Source organism: Mustela nigripes, chromosome 1, assembly GCF_022355385.1.
Source record: "Mustela nigripes isolate SB6536 chromosome 1, MUSNIG.SB6536, whole genome shotgun sequence".
Taxonomy (NCBI): domain Eukaryota; kingdom Metazoa; phylum Chordata; class Mammalia; order Carnivora; family Mustelidae; genus Mustela; species Mustela nigripes.
In genome coordinates, this window is record NC_081557.1 from 70,132,536 (window position 1) to 70,150,198 (window position 17,663).

The following is a 17,663-nucleotide window of genomic DNA, read 5'->3' on the forward strand; positions in this document are numbered from 1 at the left end:
TTCCTTTCCTATAGGGAAAATAATATTTGGTTGAATAACATTTGTAAAATTAAATGATAATGTGTATACAGTTATTTATTTTCAAAGTCCTTGTCACACATAAAAGCACTGGGGATCAAATAACATTCATAAGGCAGCCAATGGCAAACAATAGAAATATATAGGTTCTCATTATAAGACTTTAAGATTAAGCAAAATCCATCTAGAGAAAGTCCTCTAATCATAGCCATCTATTTATGACAGATCAGTAGTTTGGTCTTATGTACATTTTGTGCAATGTTTCATGAATTTGATGTCATTGGTACTTGTGTGATACTCAAGACAACTGAATGGCAATAATATTTTGTCAGGTGGGGAGTCCTTGTCATTAGTAAGATATATTCCTCTTCCCAAGAACCAATTTTTATCCCCTTGGAGAAATTATCAGGGCCAGTGAGAATGCATGGTTTAAAGTTAATTCACCGATGCTGAGAGCCTTGGATTCTTAATTTAAAAAGTAAAGATATTATCATCGAACCCAGGTTTAAATGTGTGAAAGCATCTAATACAGTGCTTGGTTATAGAGTTCATTATCAGCTCAAGCAGGGTTTTTAAAATATTAAGCAGGTGACAAACAGGTGCTAGGGATACATAATTGAATAACACATGGATGACATGTGGTTCCTACCCCCCTAAAAATTTACTGTTTAAATAAGTAGAGTGATATTTAAGTAGATAATTGTGATGCAATATGGCAAGTACAGTTGTAGTAGTGGGCAAAGAGGAGGGATCCTCTTAGTTTTCCCATGGACAAAGAAACATGAAGATGACAGATATATTTCATATTAAAGGATGAATAGATAATAAGTTTGGAAGAAGTCTCTTGGTGTATGGAGTTACAAGGAGAACAATTTAAGTGAAGGGAAAATGTACAATGGTAACATGAAGCTATATAATTATGTGCCATTTGTAGAAGAAAAAGTGATTCTAAATGTCAAAGGTAAATTTTAAGAGTGTTCTGGGAGGTGAGATTGGGCTATAGGTAGAAGACAAGTCGCAGAAGCAATCCATGTAATATTACAGAGCTTGGATTTTATTCTGTCTGTTGATACATCTTACTTTTTCTCACTGAAGTACACCTAACAACAGAGACTGCTATAATACTGCATTGATATTTCATCAGTTAGTCTAAAATTCCATATGAATTTTGGATTCCACTTCATTACGTACCTACTTACTAAAATAGTAATACTTTAAGAAGTACTTGCCCGTTAAATTACTTCCAAACATATTTGAATAAATTCAGTGGTCTAAAAAGATGTGCCATGTTAATGCTTTAAATTTCCCTTGGTACATCTCTGTAAGTGTGGAAATAGGCATGCTTGGTTTGAGAAGTATCACCTTAAGTTATGAGAACAATTGAAGGATAGTAGAAAAGAAGTGAAATGCCCATATTTCTTTTTTTAATAGAATATTCAGAGGCAAGAGTTGAAGATGAATTTGAAAGAGATGAGTGGAAACCTTTAGGTGGCTACTGCAATAGCTCAAATGAATGTTAAAGAAATTAAGCTTCTATTCTACAGAGACTGGGAGATGGGGGTGCTATATTCTTTGATGATTACATTTCAAAAGGATGGCTCCTGGATACTTTAGAAATACATTCCAACTTGCAAAACTGGCGAAAAGTTTTTTTTTTTAATATATATACATGTGAAAGGGGCAGGAAAAGAATTTATAATAACAAATTTTCCAACATAAATGCTCTAAGAAATGGAAAGTAGTGGGGGCGTATAGTCAGAAAAAAAAAAAGCTGTCTAAAGTCTAGTCAAACTGAGAGAAAACATGTAGGGCCTCTTGGTCAGAGCTAAAGATTACAATTTAAAGTTGACCTGAAAAATCTTGCTTAAAAATTAGGAAGGGCAAGAGAGGGAGAAAAGAAGTCTAAGTATAAATAAATATAGACACATACCAAGCAAAGAGAAAAGAGCAGTGATTCATGGGCATGAGCCCATTTACACACCCTTTAACTTTGAAAGATTTGCCTGATCAGAAGCAACAGTATTTGGAATATTATCACAGTGCATAATCAGGCCCAACATTTTGCAAAATATCATGGTCTACAGGTCTGCATATGGTGGTGCTGGCAAAAGCATTATGTGCAAGGAAGGTTTATGGATCTCTCTATGACGCTTTAGGTATCAAAGTGAGGGAAAAGAAATGTAGCATGAATCATCGTTAAAAGAGTCTGAAACACCTGCTCAAGCAACTTGTATCTTCTGTGTCTGTGTGAAGCTAGTTTCTTTTATAGTCCTTCTCTTTGGTGATAAATTGGTGTCAATCATGCTCAACAGTTATACTTAGGTCAATCAGACACTGTTCATGATAGGAAACTCAGATTGCATGGCCAACCGATGTTGAATAGATAGGCTTTCTTATGCTTTACCAAGGCCCAGTAGCAAGCCAGAGCTGTTCTTTTTAAAAAGGAGAATAATCATCTGCAAAAGAAACATAAAGTTGCTCTGATATTATGGTTTTTAGGATTCTCCTATTTGCATTTATAAAAGGCTCCATTTAGCATCTTCATTTGGCAGAGACACTTCAAGAGTAATTAGATCTGCCCATTAAGAAGGCCATAGTGGAAAGCATTTTGCTGCAGTCTGAGCTTGTTGTGGAACCTTATCTTCTCAAGCCTGGCACACTTACTGGTGATTTGATAGATGGATCAAAATAGCACAATCAGATGTGGTATCTGTTGCCCCTTAAATCTATAAAAACTGACCATTGTTGTACCTATTATTTCATGATAGGTAATAAGAGATACTAACTCATTTTTCCCCTAAGCAAGGATACTCATACCCCTAGAAATTTCACTGAAGTAATAGGTCAATGAATTTTTGTAGGATTCTTCTCTGGATTGCATGAGCCCACTACCATTCAGATTTTGACTAAGATTCTATTTATTTCCTTACCACTATAAACCACCACTTTGGCTCATGGAGCACAGTAGCATTTTGGAACACCAAGAAACTACTGACAATTCACCATGTTCAGTAATCCCCATAAAGTTTAATTATTTTCTTTTCCCCATATGCTGTCATTATAGTAACTGGCCCCAGTTTTTTCCCTTTGGAAACTTCAAGGAAAGCCTTCAAGGAATAATTACACACCTGTAGATTTGATGCAGGGTCCCTCTGCAAGGACATTCAGATTCCTTTTCACTTCAGAGATTCTGTGTCTTTGAATGGCCTTTGTTATGCAGAGTGAATGAAAGGTCATGACTTAACATTGTGTTGACTCATATTAGGTTTTTGGTTATCATTAGTTGGTTATTATTTGGTTATTATTATTTTTCTATTACATGGTTCTAATGGTGTCCTTACTAGGTCTTCCATTTGTTTCACTCCTAGGAACACTGTGTTGTTGACAGAGATCTTGGAATGCCAAAATTTTATGAATATCTGCATATCTCTGCTGACCTTGGTGGCAAACATGTTCCTCTTGTCTTTGGCAGTTAGGTGGTGCCCATTGGTCTCTGCCACTCTGGGAATCCTACCATCTTCATTGAAAGCAGGAGCCCCTCTCAATTGCTGTATCTTGCATTGTCATATCTGGCTAATGAAGAAGAGGAACCAGAGATTTTCAAGGATAAGGAGCTGTCCTTGGTACTGCATTTGACAATGAATAATGAAGGGAGTATCTGCTGGGTTGTCTTGGTGGGAGGCTGTATAGATCTCACAAATATTCCTTTCCAAAATTCCCATCTCTTTGGATTCCTTCCTGCTCATCAATTCAAGGGACACACTAACATCTCATTCTCATTAAACATAGCCATTAAATCCTGTTTCAGTCAACCAACCAAGATATTAGAACCACTTCTAGGTGCATAAATCCAATTTATTACATTCAGATTATTTAGTAAATGCAAACATATAAATGCATTTTGCTTGTCTTGTGTTATTTTCCATCTTCCTACATATATTCCCCAGGGTTCTAATAAAAATTATTAGTACCATCTTATAATTCTTTGAAGTATAAACTATTTTTTTCTTGGATCAGACCCTGTAACTGACACCTAGAGGACATCCTTACAAGATATCTGCCCCAGGTGAAGTTACCACAGTTTTCATGCAAAGGAAGAGTAGCCCCTAGACACAGGAGTGCAAGCTACTTCCACTAATGAGGGAGTTTCAATGTGTCTCAGAGATTCAAGATGTTCAGTTTTATCTGATCCAACCAGATATCCTCATTAAAAGTTTTAGGGCCCTATTGTTTTCTAATCAATGTCCTAATGTTCACTCATGTAATTTGGTAAGAATGTGAATTTAATGATATTTTAATCCTTCAACTAAATTTAGAATTTAATTTGTCAACAATATCAATCCATAGGAGATTTTTTTTTTTTTTTATTGTTGTTGCTGTTGTTTCCCTGTAAATATACTGAGGACTCGGAAGATTCTGTTCCACATTTGGCAGCAGCCACATGAACATCTAAGGCACTACTTGGAACTTCATCATAAGCAAGTACACTGACACCATCACTAACTGATGCCACTGCATGCCACGGAATAGCAGCATATCTTTTTGCATTGGCAAGTAGTTTAGCATCACGTTCAAATCTAGGGAAGGACTTAACCTGTCCCCAAGTCTTATTTTTGAGTGTCTGTCTCCTGGGACTACTTCTCATATTAATTATGCTTCAGTCAGGGTACAGTCAGGACAGAGGACACCAGTAATTTGGAGAGAGAAAATTCAATAAAAAGAATAATTAACTAACAAAAGTTAGTTAAAGATGTTAATGGAGAACTCTAAGTGGTATAGAAATAGCAAAAGCAAAAAGTAGCCAGTTTTTCTAGGGCTTAGGGACAGCAAACAAGGAAGGACTAAGAACTTAGCAGATTTCTCTTACTCCAAGACTGAGATTCAAACCTTTTCACACTTGGGTGGCTGAAACAGAAAAATGAAGCTTGCTGGTGGTAAACAAATTTGTCAAAGATTGAAGATCAGAAGTGGTTTATAGAGTGGTCTGCTAAGGGATTAGAAACACTTGCCAGAGGTCACTGGCTTAAGATGTTTTAGAGGAGGTCTTTGAGAGGATATGACAGCTGGTTGACCTGAAAGCTGTAATCAGGCAATCAAAGACTCCTCACCCCATTCCCTGTCTTTGGAATTTATGTTCTGCCCACCACCCCCACAATGGGAGCTGCTTCAAGGTCATAGTTTGAGAGAGTAAGGTGTTGTTGAGACCATCTGGATAATATACATGCCTAAACTTAGTTAAAGTCCCTGTATAAGCCTTTAAGATTCTGGTAGACAAGTGCAAAGATCAACTTGTCTTGCAGGTGCTCAAGACAAGACTTGACTTAAGTTTTTTTACTTATTAAACCTGTTCCCTACCAATCTGAAGTGGCTTCCTCTTTCTTCCTTCTCTCCTTACCCTGCATGTATAGAGGTCAATTTGTGAACAAATTGGAACATAGGAAGGGCCAGGTGGGCGGCTGGAAAAATTTGCTAGAGAGTGCAGGCTCTAGTTCTCTGAGGAACATGAAGATGAGTACTGGGGCCACATACACACCAGTCTGCTGGTGATGAAGCAAAAACTGTACACTAGAATCTGGAAGTGAAATCTCTTGTTTCTACTATAGTTATGTAGTTTCCCTGTATTATTAACAAAGCCTAATCATGAACTGGCTGGCAAAGGAATGGTGTTTACAGAGTCCAGATCCAGCATCATAAAGCAAGGAAAAGAAGGGTGAGTTTTGAGCTGAGACCAGTAAAGTGTAAGTAGTGCAGAAAAGATGACAAGTGGGATCTTGGGATTTAGGCATTGGGATTGAGGCACCTATAAGACGTTGAGGTAGATAATTAGCAAATTTTTACATATAGTGTTCCAGAAATATTTTGGAATAATTATTAGTCACATAAGAGTGTTTGAGATCTTCAAGGAGAGCGTGTGGAGTGAAGGCTAGTGGGCTAAAACAAGAGCCAGAGTAAACACCATTATTAGGAAGTTGGTAAGAGAAGATGAGAAGCCCATAAAAGAGGTCTAGAAAAAGTCAGATTAGGACAATCAAGGGTAATAGGCTCATGAAAGCCTAAAGAGTAAATATGTTCATAAAAGTGAGATGGGTTGCCAGAGTCAAATCAACCATCAAATCAACAAGCAAGAAAAACCATGAATAAAGGCAATCAATATGTATTCCTGATTTAAAGCAGTCTGAAAGAAAATGAATCTAAGTTTTTCATTTGGAGAGATATGTAATTATTTTGAGAAGTTTGAAATGAAAAAGACACACGTGAAGCATGCTGGAGACAGCTGAATGATCAAATGAAATAATCTAACTTTTGCATAAGAAAAGCTTGAACATGTTTTAACCTGCAGATGTCCTTTGCGCAGCTCACATTATCCTTTTTTAAAAATGTGACTTTGAATGTCTGGGGAGGGGCATGAATTCCCTATTATCTTTTAGCCATATTGTAACATTTATTTATATTACCTGGCTTATTCCTTCAGGCATTTTTGAATACTGACATTTGCAAGACATTTTTCTTGAATTTGAAAGAATGGACAAGGGGAAATTGTTAATAATTCTTCTAGAAAGCAATTTATAACATATTGGTTATAATAAACCTGAAAACTAAAAAGGAACTTTGAAATATTTACTTTCATGCCTTCATTTAATAGTTGTCTTAAACCGGTGTTGTTCTAAGAACAGCAAAGATAAATGACTTTTTCAAGATCATTTGGCTGGTAGATGGCAGATAAACGTATGGTTAAGACTGAGGCTCTTATCCGCTAGACTCTCAAGAACATTGCCATAGTCTGCATGACTGACACTCCCATCCTAACACTCTCTTTAGTACCTTATTTCAAAAACATAAAACAAAAGAAACAAAAACAGTGGGCCAAAGAGAAAGCTTATAAAAAATAAAACCACGCCTTTCAGGAATTGACTAAAATGTAATTTCACTGTTTTTCTTTTCAACCCTGAGATTTTTCCTTTGTATTATCAAACAAGTTAAAGCTCTGACTTGTAGTTTGCTAGTCCTAGGTTTTAAAGTCTATGGCATCACTGATTTCCTCCATACCTTAGAGAATTTCTTGGTATATATCTTCTTTGAGCCATTGAAATGATGTGGATTAGTAGAAACAACATCCTTTAGTCAGTAAAATTGCCTTTTGTCTTTCACTAACAGAGATGAGGTAGGAATGAATGAGGTACTGTTGGCAAATTGCTTTGAGATCTTTAAATGCAAGTGGAAAGCAAAAGATCAGAAATCTCAATTTTCCTCTTCCATCTCCAAGGAGTACTTATTTTTTCAGTGTTTCACTACATGAATAGCAAGCTACAGAAAAGTGAGAAGAAGGCTTATACTGCCCTTTTTTTCCTTTAAAGATTCATTTATTTGTTTTGAGAGAGACAGAAAGAGCACAAGGCGGGAGCGGCAGAGGAAGAAAATCCTTAAAGCAAACTTCTCACTGAGCTAGTAGCCTGACCAGGAGCTCAATCCCACAACCCATGAGAGAGATCAGGACCTGAGCTGAAACCAACAATCAGATGCTTAACGAACCAAGCCACCCAGGCACCCTGGCTTACACTGTTTTTGTAATAATTTTCGTGAAGACAGGAAGGAAATGAAAATATCTGTTACCTATTGGTGAATGGCTATTCTATAGGACAAGTCTCATCAAGATCCTGCTTGCCTCTTTACATACCTCAATTTTCATATGTAATCAGAGAGTAGAGCATGGCGGATGGCAGTTAATAGATTTCTACCGAAAGACAGATTTGGGTGTAATACCAAGAGCTGTCTCTTGTATCAGTAAAAACTTGAGTGAGTGATAATTTTTCTGAGGCTTGGTTTCTGTCATTATCAAACAGAAATAAGATTATTTCTAATCTATGAGATGAGTATAGGACATCAAGGAAACATGCATATTAAGTGCTTAGCAAAGTCCCTGGTATTTCATAAGCATTTAACAAAAGTGAGATATTATTTCTTAACAATACTAGTAACAGTGAAAATAATAATTAGTCCTTATTATGTCACTATTCTGTATAAAACCCTTCAGTGACTTCATTCTGTTCATGCAAGAAAGTTAAAATTTAAAGCTATAGATTCAGGGTCATGAAATTAGCCACGGCAGAGCACAACGCATACACACACAGACATGCACACACAAACACACTTTCCATCACATCTAGATTGGCTTGCTCATCCTTCCATGCATGTCAAGTTGTTTTGTACCTCTGCAATAGTTGTTTCTATTGTTTTCTCCACTTATTAGGAAAGCCCTTCTCTCTATTGCTATTTTAATGAAACTCAACTCTTCCATCAAAGCACCTCTTTTTTTTTTTTTTTTAATTTCATTTTATTTTTTCAGTGTTCCAAGAGTCATTGTTTATGCACCACACCCAGTGCTCCATGCAATACATACCTTCCTTAATACCCACCACCAGGCTCACCCAAACCCCCACCTTCCTCCCCTCCAAAACCCTCACTTTGTGTCTCAGAGTCAAAGCACCTCTTAAAAAAAGCATTTGTGCTCTCCAACATAACAGTTTTCTCATTCTTATGTGAGTCCACTGTTTGGAAGTCTGCCTCATCCATTAAATTTCAAACCTTCAGCATCATGGCTTGGGCTGCCTATATCTGCACATCACACAAGCCCTGGGGCAAAAATTAACATCTGTGAAAAGAGCAGGTAGCATCTCTCTCTAGATCAGAAGGGCAGTGCATCTCTGCCTGTTTATTGCCCCTTTGTTTGTCTTCTTAGTGGACAATATGGCTGCTTATCTCTCCCACCTGGCTGAAATTTGGCAGTGGATGTGGTACTGTGTGACACATGACAGTGCTCTGAGGACAAGGCTGGTTGGAAGTAGACTGCATGAGGAGGACAGAGGCAGCATAATATGAAAGTATTCAAGGCTTGCAAAGCAGACGCCATGTTTTAACTTGGACATTTACAGCCATGTGACATTGAATGTGTCCCTTGGCCGTCCTGAACCCGGTGTCTCCACCTGGAAAAAAGAGAATAGTTATTTTTACATCATAGAATTCAGGAAAAGATTAAATGAGATAAAATGTTAAGCAATTTGTGTGGATTTTGGCACTCAATACATTGTATTTAATGCAAAGTGCTTTTCCCTCCTTTCCTCCTGAGAGGTGTCAGGACATAATTTATCACCTGAAGTATAGATTCTTGTCCATTTTAAAGATAAGATATTCAAAACATGCAGTGTTTTTATGAATATGGGTCACTTGATAATTGAAAATGACCAAATGTACAGATGATAAACTAGAATTGATAGTGAACACAATGTTCATAAGGCATAAAAATAGCGTTGAACAAGTGCTCATTAATCTCTTAATAATGTCAGTCACAGAATCAGAGGTGAGTAAGATTAAGGTGTCAACCTTATGATATGGTTCTTTTAACTTCTAAGTTCTTGGATTTCGAGTGACACAAAATCAATTGAAGTCTGACAGCTGTTTGGTAAGCTATGTAAAATGAATGTGGTGAGTCAGCTGAGCTCCTAACAGCTAATGACTTCTAAGTGGCGGATGTGTCTGATAGGTCTGATTTGTCCCCAGTTATTGTGGGTTATTCTAGTAATTTGACTAAAATGGGATGTGGGAGATTCTGTTACTGAGTAACACTGGTCTGAGAAGGTTTTTCTTCTCTCCTTAAAAATAACAGAGCATTGAATTGTAAACTGCATTAAATATTAATAAGGTACACATTTATGTTACAAACAAGATAGCAGTATACCCTGATTCTTTTTAGGTTTTATCCTCTCTGTTATTCTACATTAGATATCTGTAATACAATTCTGTCGTATCTCTTCCCAGAAACATACCTTCTCAGTATTCATAGTCCTCTTTTTGAGTCCTGCTGCTGATCATATCATAGCTGGACAATTTCTCTTCCTTTCTAATCCATTCTAATTAAAGCAACAATTATCATTTCCCTAAATTATTTTAATCAGATTACTCCCGCACAGGAAACCATTGTAGCTTGTAATTAGCTCTTGAATCAAACTCTTCAGCATCTGCCCTAAGGCCTTCAACTCCTGTTGCTCATTTTACTGGTTTTATTTCATGGTACACATATTCAGATAGAATGAATCTTCTTTTCAACTAAGCACACCTAGTTACTTCTGTTTCTGAATTTTTAGGCTTCTTTTTGTCCCTTTAAAAAATATATTCTTCTTCTACTACACTAAGTTGTGTTGCCACCCTTCTTCAGGTTTTTTCCTTCAAATTCACTTTCTCTGATGAACTCTTATTAACCTCTCTGGTTACCTAGATTCTGGCAAATCCCTTCACTTCAGCATTTCCTTAGCTTTTGGGGACTGAGTTCTATAGGGCTGAGAACTTATCTTAAAAAGCTAAGCATTCAATAAATGTTAGCTATAATATATAAATTCATGTATAATTATATTAAATTATATAAATATAAATAATAATAATAATATATGGTATAAATTATGTATACATGATAAATTATTATAAACTAAAATCACAATATATTAGATATATATTTACTAGATTATGTAAATATAATAATATATATTTATTCCAGGCTGTCTTTAACTGTTTTGGACATATATTTAAAAAATGAACATGAATCTTTAAAGAGGGTGCTTTCTTGTAGTCATTTTAGTGATAATGAGAACGAGGCACAGAGAGGTAAAATAGCATGCCTGAAGTAATTGGCTAGTAACAATTGGGAATGAGTGGATTCTAAAACAGGCCATCTGGCTTCAGATATGTACTCTTCATCACCAGACTCTAAGATAGTTCCATTAGCTTACATTCATGTGTGGATTTTCTCTGTTGGAGGTTTTTAATGTCTTGCATTTGCTCATTTAACTCCCATATTTGATTGGCAGAACCCAGAGGTCAGAAATTTTTACAGATCAGTCACATATCTAGAAATATGCTTTCCACAGAGTAGAGTCTTAAAACATTGCTACCTAACCCACAAGCTAATATTTCAGTAGGGAATTTTTTTTTCCTCATGAAATTTTGGACTAGGGTTAAATTTTTCATGTGGTTTTCTCCTAAATTTAAGGCAGTCAAAAAGTTGGAGCTCTACAAAATTCTGAAGATGATATTTTATTCATTGACTGAATAATACACACTAGACATTGGACCAATCACTGAGAATAAACAAGAAATAAAATCATCCCACATGATGAAATAGCTATCCCATTAGAGGAAGTGGATATTAAACACAAAAAGCAAACATTTAGATTTTTGCTATGAAAATGTACTTAGATATGATATTAGTTGTAACTTTATTGTAGTTTCCATAGTGCTCTTAAGTAGGCATAGAGGGAGTTAGGAGACTGCATAATGAAAACGTTTGACTTCATTTGAGGAAATCAGGAAGTGTTCCTTGAGAAGGTGGCATTTAAGGCTTAGAGAGTCATTGGACATTGTCCAGGTAAAAGGGAAATAGATGTGGAGTAGCATTATGGACAAAAGAGCAGCATATGGACAGTTCCGAGGAGGATTAGGAGTTGGAAACTGAAAAGTTAAGAGGGAAGCCAGAATGGCTGTACCACTATGGGTGACAGAAATGTAGGGTGGGATGACTAGAGAGGTAAGAAGGAACCAGAACACAGGGGGAGGGGACCTTGCTAGTATCTGTGTTTAGCACCTTACAATCCTTTTTCTGTGTTCTTATCCTTCCTCCATAGGTAGATTCTGTTTCCCCCACCCCTCAGTGCTTCCCACGTGCTCTACCTCTTTCCTCTCTCAATACCAGCTCTTGTGAAATGACAAACTTTAGTAAAGACTGAGGAGGCTTAACGTATAATACCGCCCATGGACCTTTGTATTATAATAGGATGCAGAACCTATCTTCTGTCCCAGCCAAACAAATGAAGATATAATCACTGTCTTTTAACTATTGACCATTTAGGGTCGTGGGCAGAAGAGCAGTTCTTTTGGAAGTGGGAATACTGACATCATACTAGGAGACAGCTGCCTATCTGCCAGCCTAAGCTCAGTAATTATTTATTTTTTTAAAAGATTTTTATTTATTTATTTGATAGACAGAGAGAGATCACAAGTAGGTAGAGAGGCAGACAGAGAGAGAGGGGGAAGCAGGCTCCCCGCTGAGCAGAGAGCCCAATGCGGGGCTCCATCCCAGGACCCCGAGACCATGACCTGACCCGAAGGCAGAGGCTTAAACCACTGAGCCACCCAGGCGCCCCCTAAGCTCGGTAATTATTAAAAAAAAAAAAAAAAAAAAGATTCTGTCTCTTTAGTGCTTGTCCTTTAGGTGTTTCATCTGTTTCCCGTCATTGTGAAGGTGATGGGGCTGGGGATGAGAAATATGTGGGTGGTGGCATGTAAAAGAGACAGAAAATTATTAATGGTTTGTGGGTGTGCATGTTTGTTAAGGAAAAAAGGCAACTCCACTCCAACAAATTTGGAGTGTAATTCTTTAACTGGGTGGTCAGTCATTCTATCGCATAAATAAGTCAAAAACTTATAATCCTGAATTTTATGGATTTTCACTTAAAGAAAACACATCATCTAGATCTTTCTTTACATATCATGAATCATGTGGTGCTTGAACCTGCCACTTCAAGCCTTGATTAATAATATGCCTAATTGCTTTACTTTTCCTTCTCACAGCTGGCAGATGGAGTGTTGTAGATGTGACTGAACCACATTGACGGTATTTATGCTGCAAACAAATGGTGTTACAGTCTGTGGATTTCTCCTCTTTGATTCAAATACCCTAAAGACAAAGCAGAATTCTGAAAATTTATCTGTGTTCCCACTCTGCTCTCTGTTGCCGTCTTGATTTTTATATGAGCACACTTGGGATTTGAGCCCTTCTAAAGGTGAACTTGAGAATTGTAGCTCGTTTCTGTGGAGCTTGCATGATGAATAACTTAGAAAATATATGCTTTAAGAGAGATCTTTAAGACACGCACTGCTTGCTTTGAGAAGAACATTCATTAGCATTGTTGCTCTTCATGATCTTTGGTCGTGCAAGGAATGTAGCTACACATTCAGAGTAGACATTAATTCCCAGGATATTAAAATATGCATCTGGAGGTTTCATAATTCCCAAACAATTTTAGTTTCTACTTTTGCAAGTGTTTGCCTTCAGTTTGGGGTATAAGAGCTGTGTCTTTATTAGTTACTTGTTATTCAGTTCAATGGCCTCTCGGATGGGAACATGTGGGAGAAGGTATTTCCCACAAGGTATACAGTATGAAGGAGAGGCAGATTCCATGATATCAGAGGGGAAATTCATGCTCTTCCCGGGTAACACCTGCTGGGGGAATTGTTTTCTGGGGGAGATTTCAGTTGCACAAGTCCTTTTAACCTGAATTGACATGGAACAGATGGGTAGAAAAACAATGAATAATGAAAATTAACTTTCAAGGATGGTGTTTGCTGAGCAAAGGTTTTTACTTGGGGATAAGTAATGTTTAATAGCATCAGGGAAATAGGAAAAAAAATTAAAAGAATTGATTTTGGAGTTTGAGGGTAACTTAAGGTACTCTTATCATTTTAAAATTTAAACCACTGATTAAATTATTCATTTGAGGGGCACCTGGGTGGCTCAATCTTTAAGCGTCCGCCTTCAGCTCAGATCATGATCCCAGGACCCTGGGATTAAGCCCTGTATCAGGCTCCCTGCTCAGTGGGAGACCTGCTTCTCTCGCTCATACTCCCCCTGCTTGTGTTCCCTCTCTTGCTGTCTCTCTCTGTCAAATAAATAAATAAAATCTTAAAAAATTATTCATTTGATAATGTACTAAATTGTGTACTGGAAAAATTAATAACACAAATAGCAGGTTCTTGAACCTCCCTCCCTTCTTTCCTCCCTTCCATTTCTTCCTCTTTCCTATCCTCTCTGGTCTCTGTTTTTACCAAAGTTATAACATACACTCTTTAAGGTGTCAAATGATTTTATAAAAGTCTTTAAGCTCTTAGCTCTCCTCACCCCACCCAACTTGCACTCCTTCCTCCATCCAAGGTAAGAGATACTTCTTTTTACTTACTCTTTAAAACTTATTTAAGACATTTAGGGCTATTTTAGTATGCTTCTGTCGACATCTGGATTTTCCTTTAGGCTAGATTTATTCTCCAGTACAGAGAATGAGAATATCCTTTTTCTTGTTTCACCATTCACTGGTCCCTGCTACACACCAAAGAATCCTCTCCATTCCCCTTCACCCAGTGCTGCTATTGCTATAATTTCAGTCAGCTCTAGTCCATGTTTACAGCATTTTGATTATGTAAGCCCTAGTCACAGTTGAGCCATGCTGGCTCCTAAGATTATTATTTCTGTCCCCTTCATCTTTTTTCCTCTTATAAATTAATAGTTGTTTCATTTTCATATCAAATGATTTCTATTTAGTTAGCATTGTTTCAATCCCAAATCCCCTGTCAGTTTTCTAAATTGCGATATATTTAGATGACATAAAAATTGATCCATTTCAAGTGTTTGAAGATGCTTTCTGAGCTTTCTAATCTGGTTGCTCTGACACTGAGTGCATGGTGGTTCTATAGAGAACTCCCTTACCAGCATCCCAGGGCTTCTTTTCCCCTTTATTCTGTTAAAAGCCTAATTGTCGCATTCCATGTGTTTCTTCACTTTGTTGAAGCACAACCTCTATTAGCTCTGAAGGAAAGGGGTGATGGGAGTTAAATTTTTCAAGAACTAACTCGTCTGAAATATTTTTATTTCATTCTCAGTTATATAAAATTCAATATTAGACATAATTTTCTTATATGTCTCTTGTAGCCTTCATTGTCTTCATCTATTTTCCATAAATATTACATTTGGATACCTGAGATTTTGCATAGAAGTGAGGATGGTGATAAAAATAGCCCGTCATACAGGTTGTTGTGAGGATTTAATGAATTACTCTTGAGTCCAGCATTTAGTACCTGGCATATGTTAAGCTCGTAATAAGTCTTAGCCTTTTATTTCTTTATTCTCTCTCTGTCAGGAATGCCTATTATTCCTGAGGACCTCTAAATTTCTTATCTTTACTATTTTTTGACTTTGTCTTTTTATCCAAATTTCTAGGATAGCAAACACCTTTTTTGCTTTGTCTTCTAGGCTGTCTCTTCAATTTTTCATTTTCAGTCCCATATCTTAGTTTTCAATGCTGTGTGTGTGCGTTTTAGAGTATCCTTGTTCACTGATCCCAGGTTTTAATTTTCTGAGTATCTTAATTATTATTTCATTTTTAATGTTTTGTTTCTTATGAATAGTCTACTTTTCTTCCAAATTTTAACTTATCTTTGCTTGTTTGTTCTGAATTCTTTGAATCAGAAATTTTCGCAGGTACCTATTAAAATCTTAGTTGTCGTCTCTTGTTTAGAGGCCTGTGTCACCTATTAGATACAAACTTTCAGCTTTCTCATAGGCACTTTAACATATGCACTTTAACATATGCATATAAGGCCCCCTCCTTCCAAACTTGTTTCTTCTTCAGTCTTCTCTGTCTCAGTAAATAACACCATTACTCACTCAGGTGCTCAAGTTAAACCTTTAGAAATTATCTTTAGTTGATTTTTTAGTTTGTTTGTTTGTATCACTGATGTGTAATGTAACCACAAATCTGAGATTACGAAAACATATACTGTTCCTCTTCTCTTCTCCAGCATGCTCCAACCACAGTAGACTTCCTTTAGGTCTTTAAAAATTCAAGCTTGTTTCCCCTAAGAATGTTTTCCTTTTGCTGGAATGGTCTTCTGGATTTTCACATAATTGATCCCTTTTATACTCAGTGCTTGGCTATTTACAGTCTCTTCAGGGAAGACCTCCTTGATATTGCAAGGAAAGTAACAACCCACTGATCCTCTATCATATCCATTTATATTAATTCTATATAAATTATCCCTATGTGATATTTTTGTGTTTACATGATTCATTTCCACATGTATTTTTGTTTATTCTTATCTCTTATCAATTAATGCAAGCTCCGTGAGTGCAGACACCTTGTCCGTGCACAACTGTATTTCCAGTGGCACACAGTGGTTAATATTTGTTAAATACGAAATAATATATGCAATATTAAATTGTGTATTGAAGGCATTGGATACAGGGGACTGAGTAGAAAGTTGTTTTACTTTCCGCCAGTACACAGTGTGGAAACCTATTCAATAAACTTCTTTCTCCCCACAGATTAAGTCTCCATCAGGTTTAATAGCTTTTTCCTTTGCTTTCATGAACTAAAACCTTAAGCTAATTTTATATATAAAAACTCTAGAGACTCCTGACTGGCTCAGCATCTGACTGGTAAAGCATGCAATTCTTGATTTCAGGGTGGTGAGTCCACACCCTACATTGGGAATAGGGTTTATATAAAAAACAAAACAACTACCCTCTCCCCAATTCTAGACTGTCATCTAATGGAAAACTCTCTTCTGCCCTAGGGCTTAGTTCATTCTTAGAGTTCTATAGTAGGAAAAGGCGAGGAAGGAAGACTTGATGGACTGCTCACAATTTCCCCCCATCACTCTTTCTTCCTCATCCCTCCCTCACTAAGATTTCTCTGTCTCTGCCGCAGAAAGGTGACTGCATAGCATATTATCTAAACTGGGACACTTTTGGGAGGGAAGGGGCACTGTTATTAAAAGAGGCCTACAGCGCAAGCACGGAGTGGGCCTGGTCTTAGCACACCAGCCTAGGGCATAGGGTTGTCTTAGTCCAGGCCCAGGAATAGTCGGGATCCAAGGAAGGGGAGATGAAGGACAGAAAAAAAATGTCAACCAGTGGATACAATTAGTACTTGGCACTAGAGCTTTCAGTGTGGTAGATGCACACTTGCAGGGTTTTTCTTTCATGGAGCATCTTTGAGGACTTTTCAGAGCCGGACCTTGCCCTTCTCCCTGCCCCTTCTGTCCCAGGGAACTCTCTGAAGTCTCTGGCACAAAAGATGCCTCCTCGGGCTCGTAGCCATAGCCTCCTCCTCAGAATCTGCACTCACAGCTCCACTTCTAGCCTTGTTCTGCTGAGCTCACTCCACCCCAGGCAGAAAGGTCTCCAGCGTAGGTGTACTATTCAAGATAGATCACTGTCCTCTCCATCAGTGCAGGGTCCACATCTAGAACCTTAGGCTCTGTCATCAGTTAATGGGCACTTTGTTCTTCTATGGCCCCCCTCTCCTTCCTCTGCCAACTAAAGTCAATCTCTTACCTTTCAGAATTCTTTAGTCAAGAATCAAGTACAACTTGTGTACCAACAGATGTCTCCATGACCCTCAATCAAGTACAACTTGTGTACCAACAGATGTCTCCATGACACATCAAGCTCTGTAAATATTTCTCTGGAGGTCCTTTCCCGAGGTTTGCTGTAGACAAAGCAACTCTCTCTCAGCCACAGCCCTTCACAAACTCTCTCTGTGAAGAAGTCTTTGTTATGACTCTCTTTAACTTCCTGAAGTCTTCCTTATCTTCCCTTATTTAGCCTGGAAGCTGGCAGTGGGCTTTATTAATACTGGCAGAACGTGGTCCGCAATCCAACCCAATGAAGGTCTAGTACCTTATTTTAGGGTGTGAAATACTGAAAACCTTTGGTAATGTTCTTAGTTTTGTTGTTGTTGTTGTTGTTTTCTTTTTTAAAAGATTTTATTTATTTACTGGAGAGAGAGAGTAAGGGCGAGAGAGCAGAAGAGGGGAGAGGGAGACTG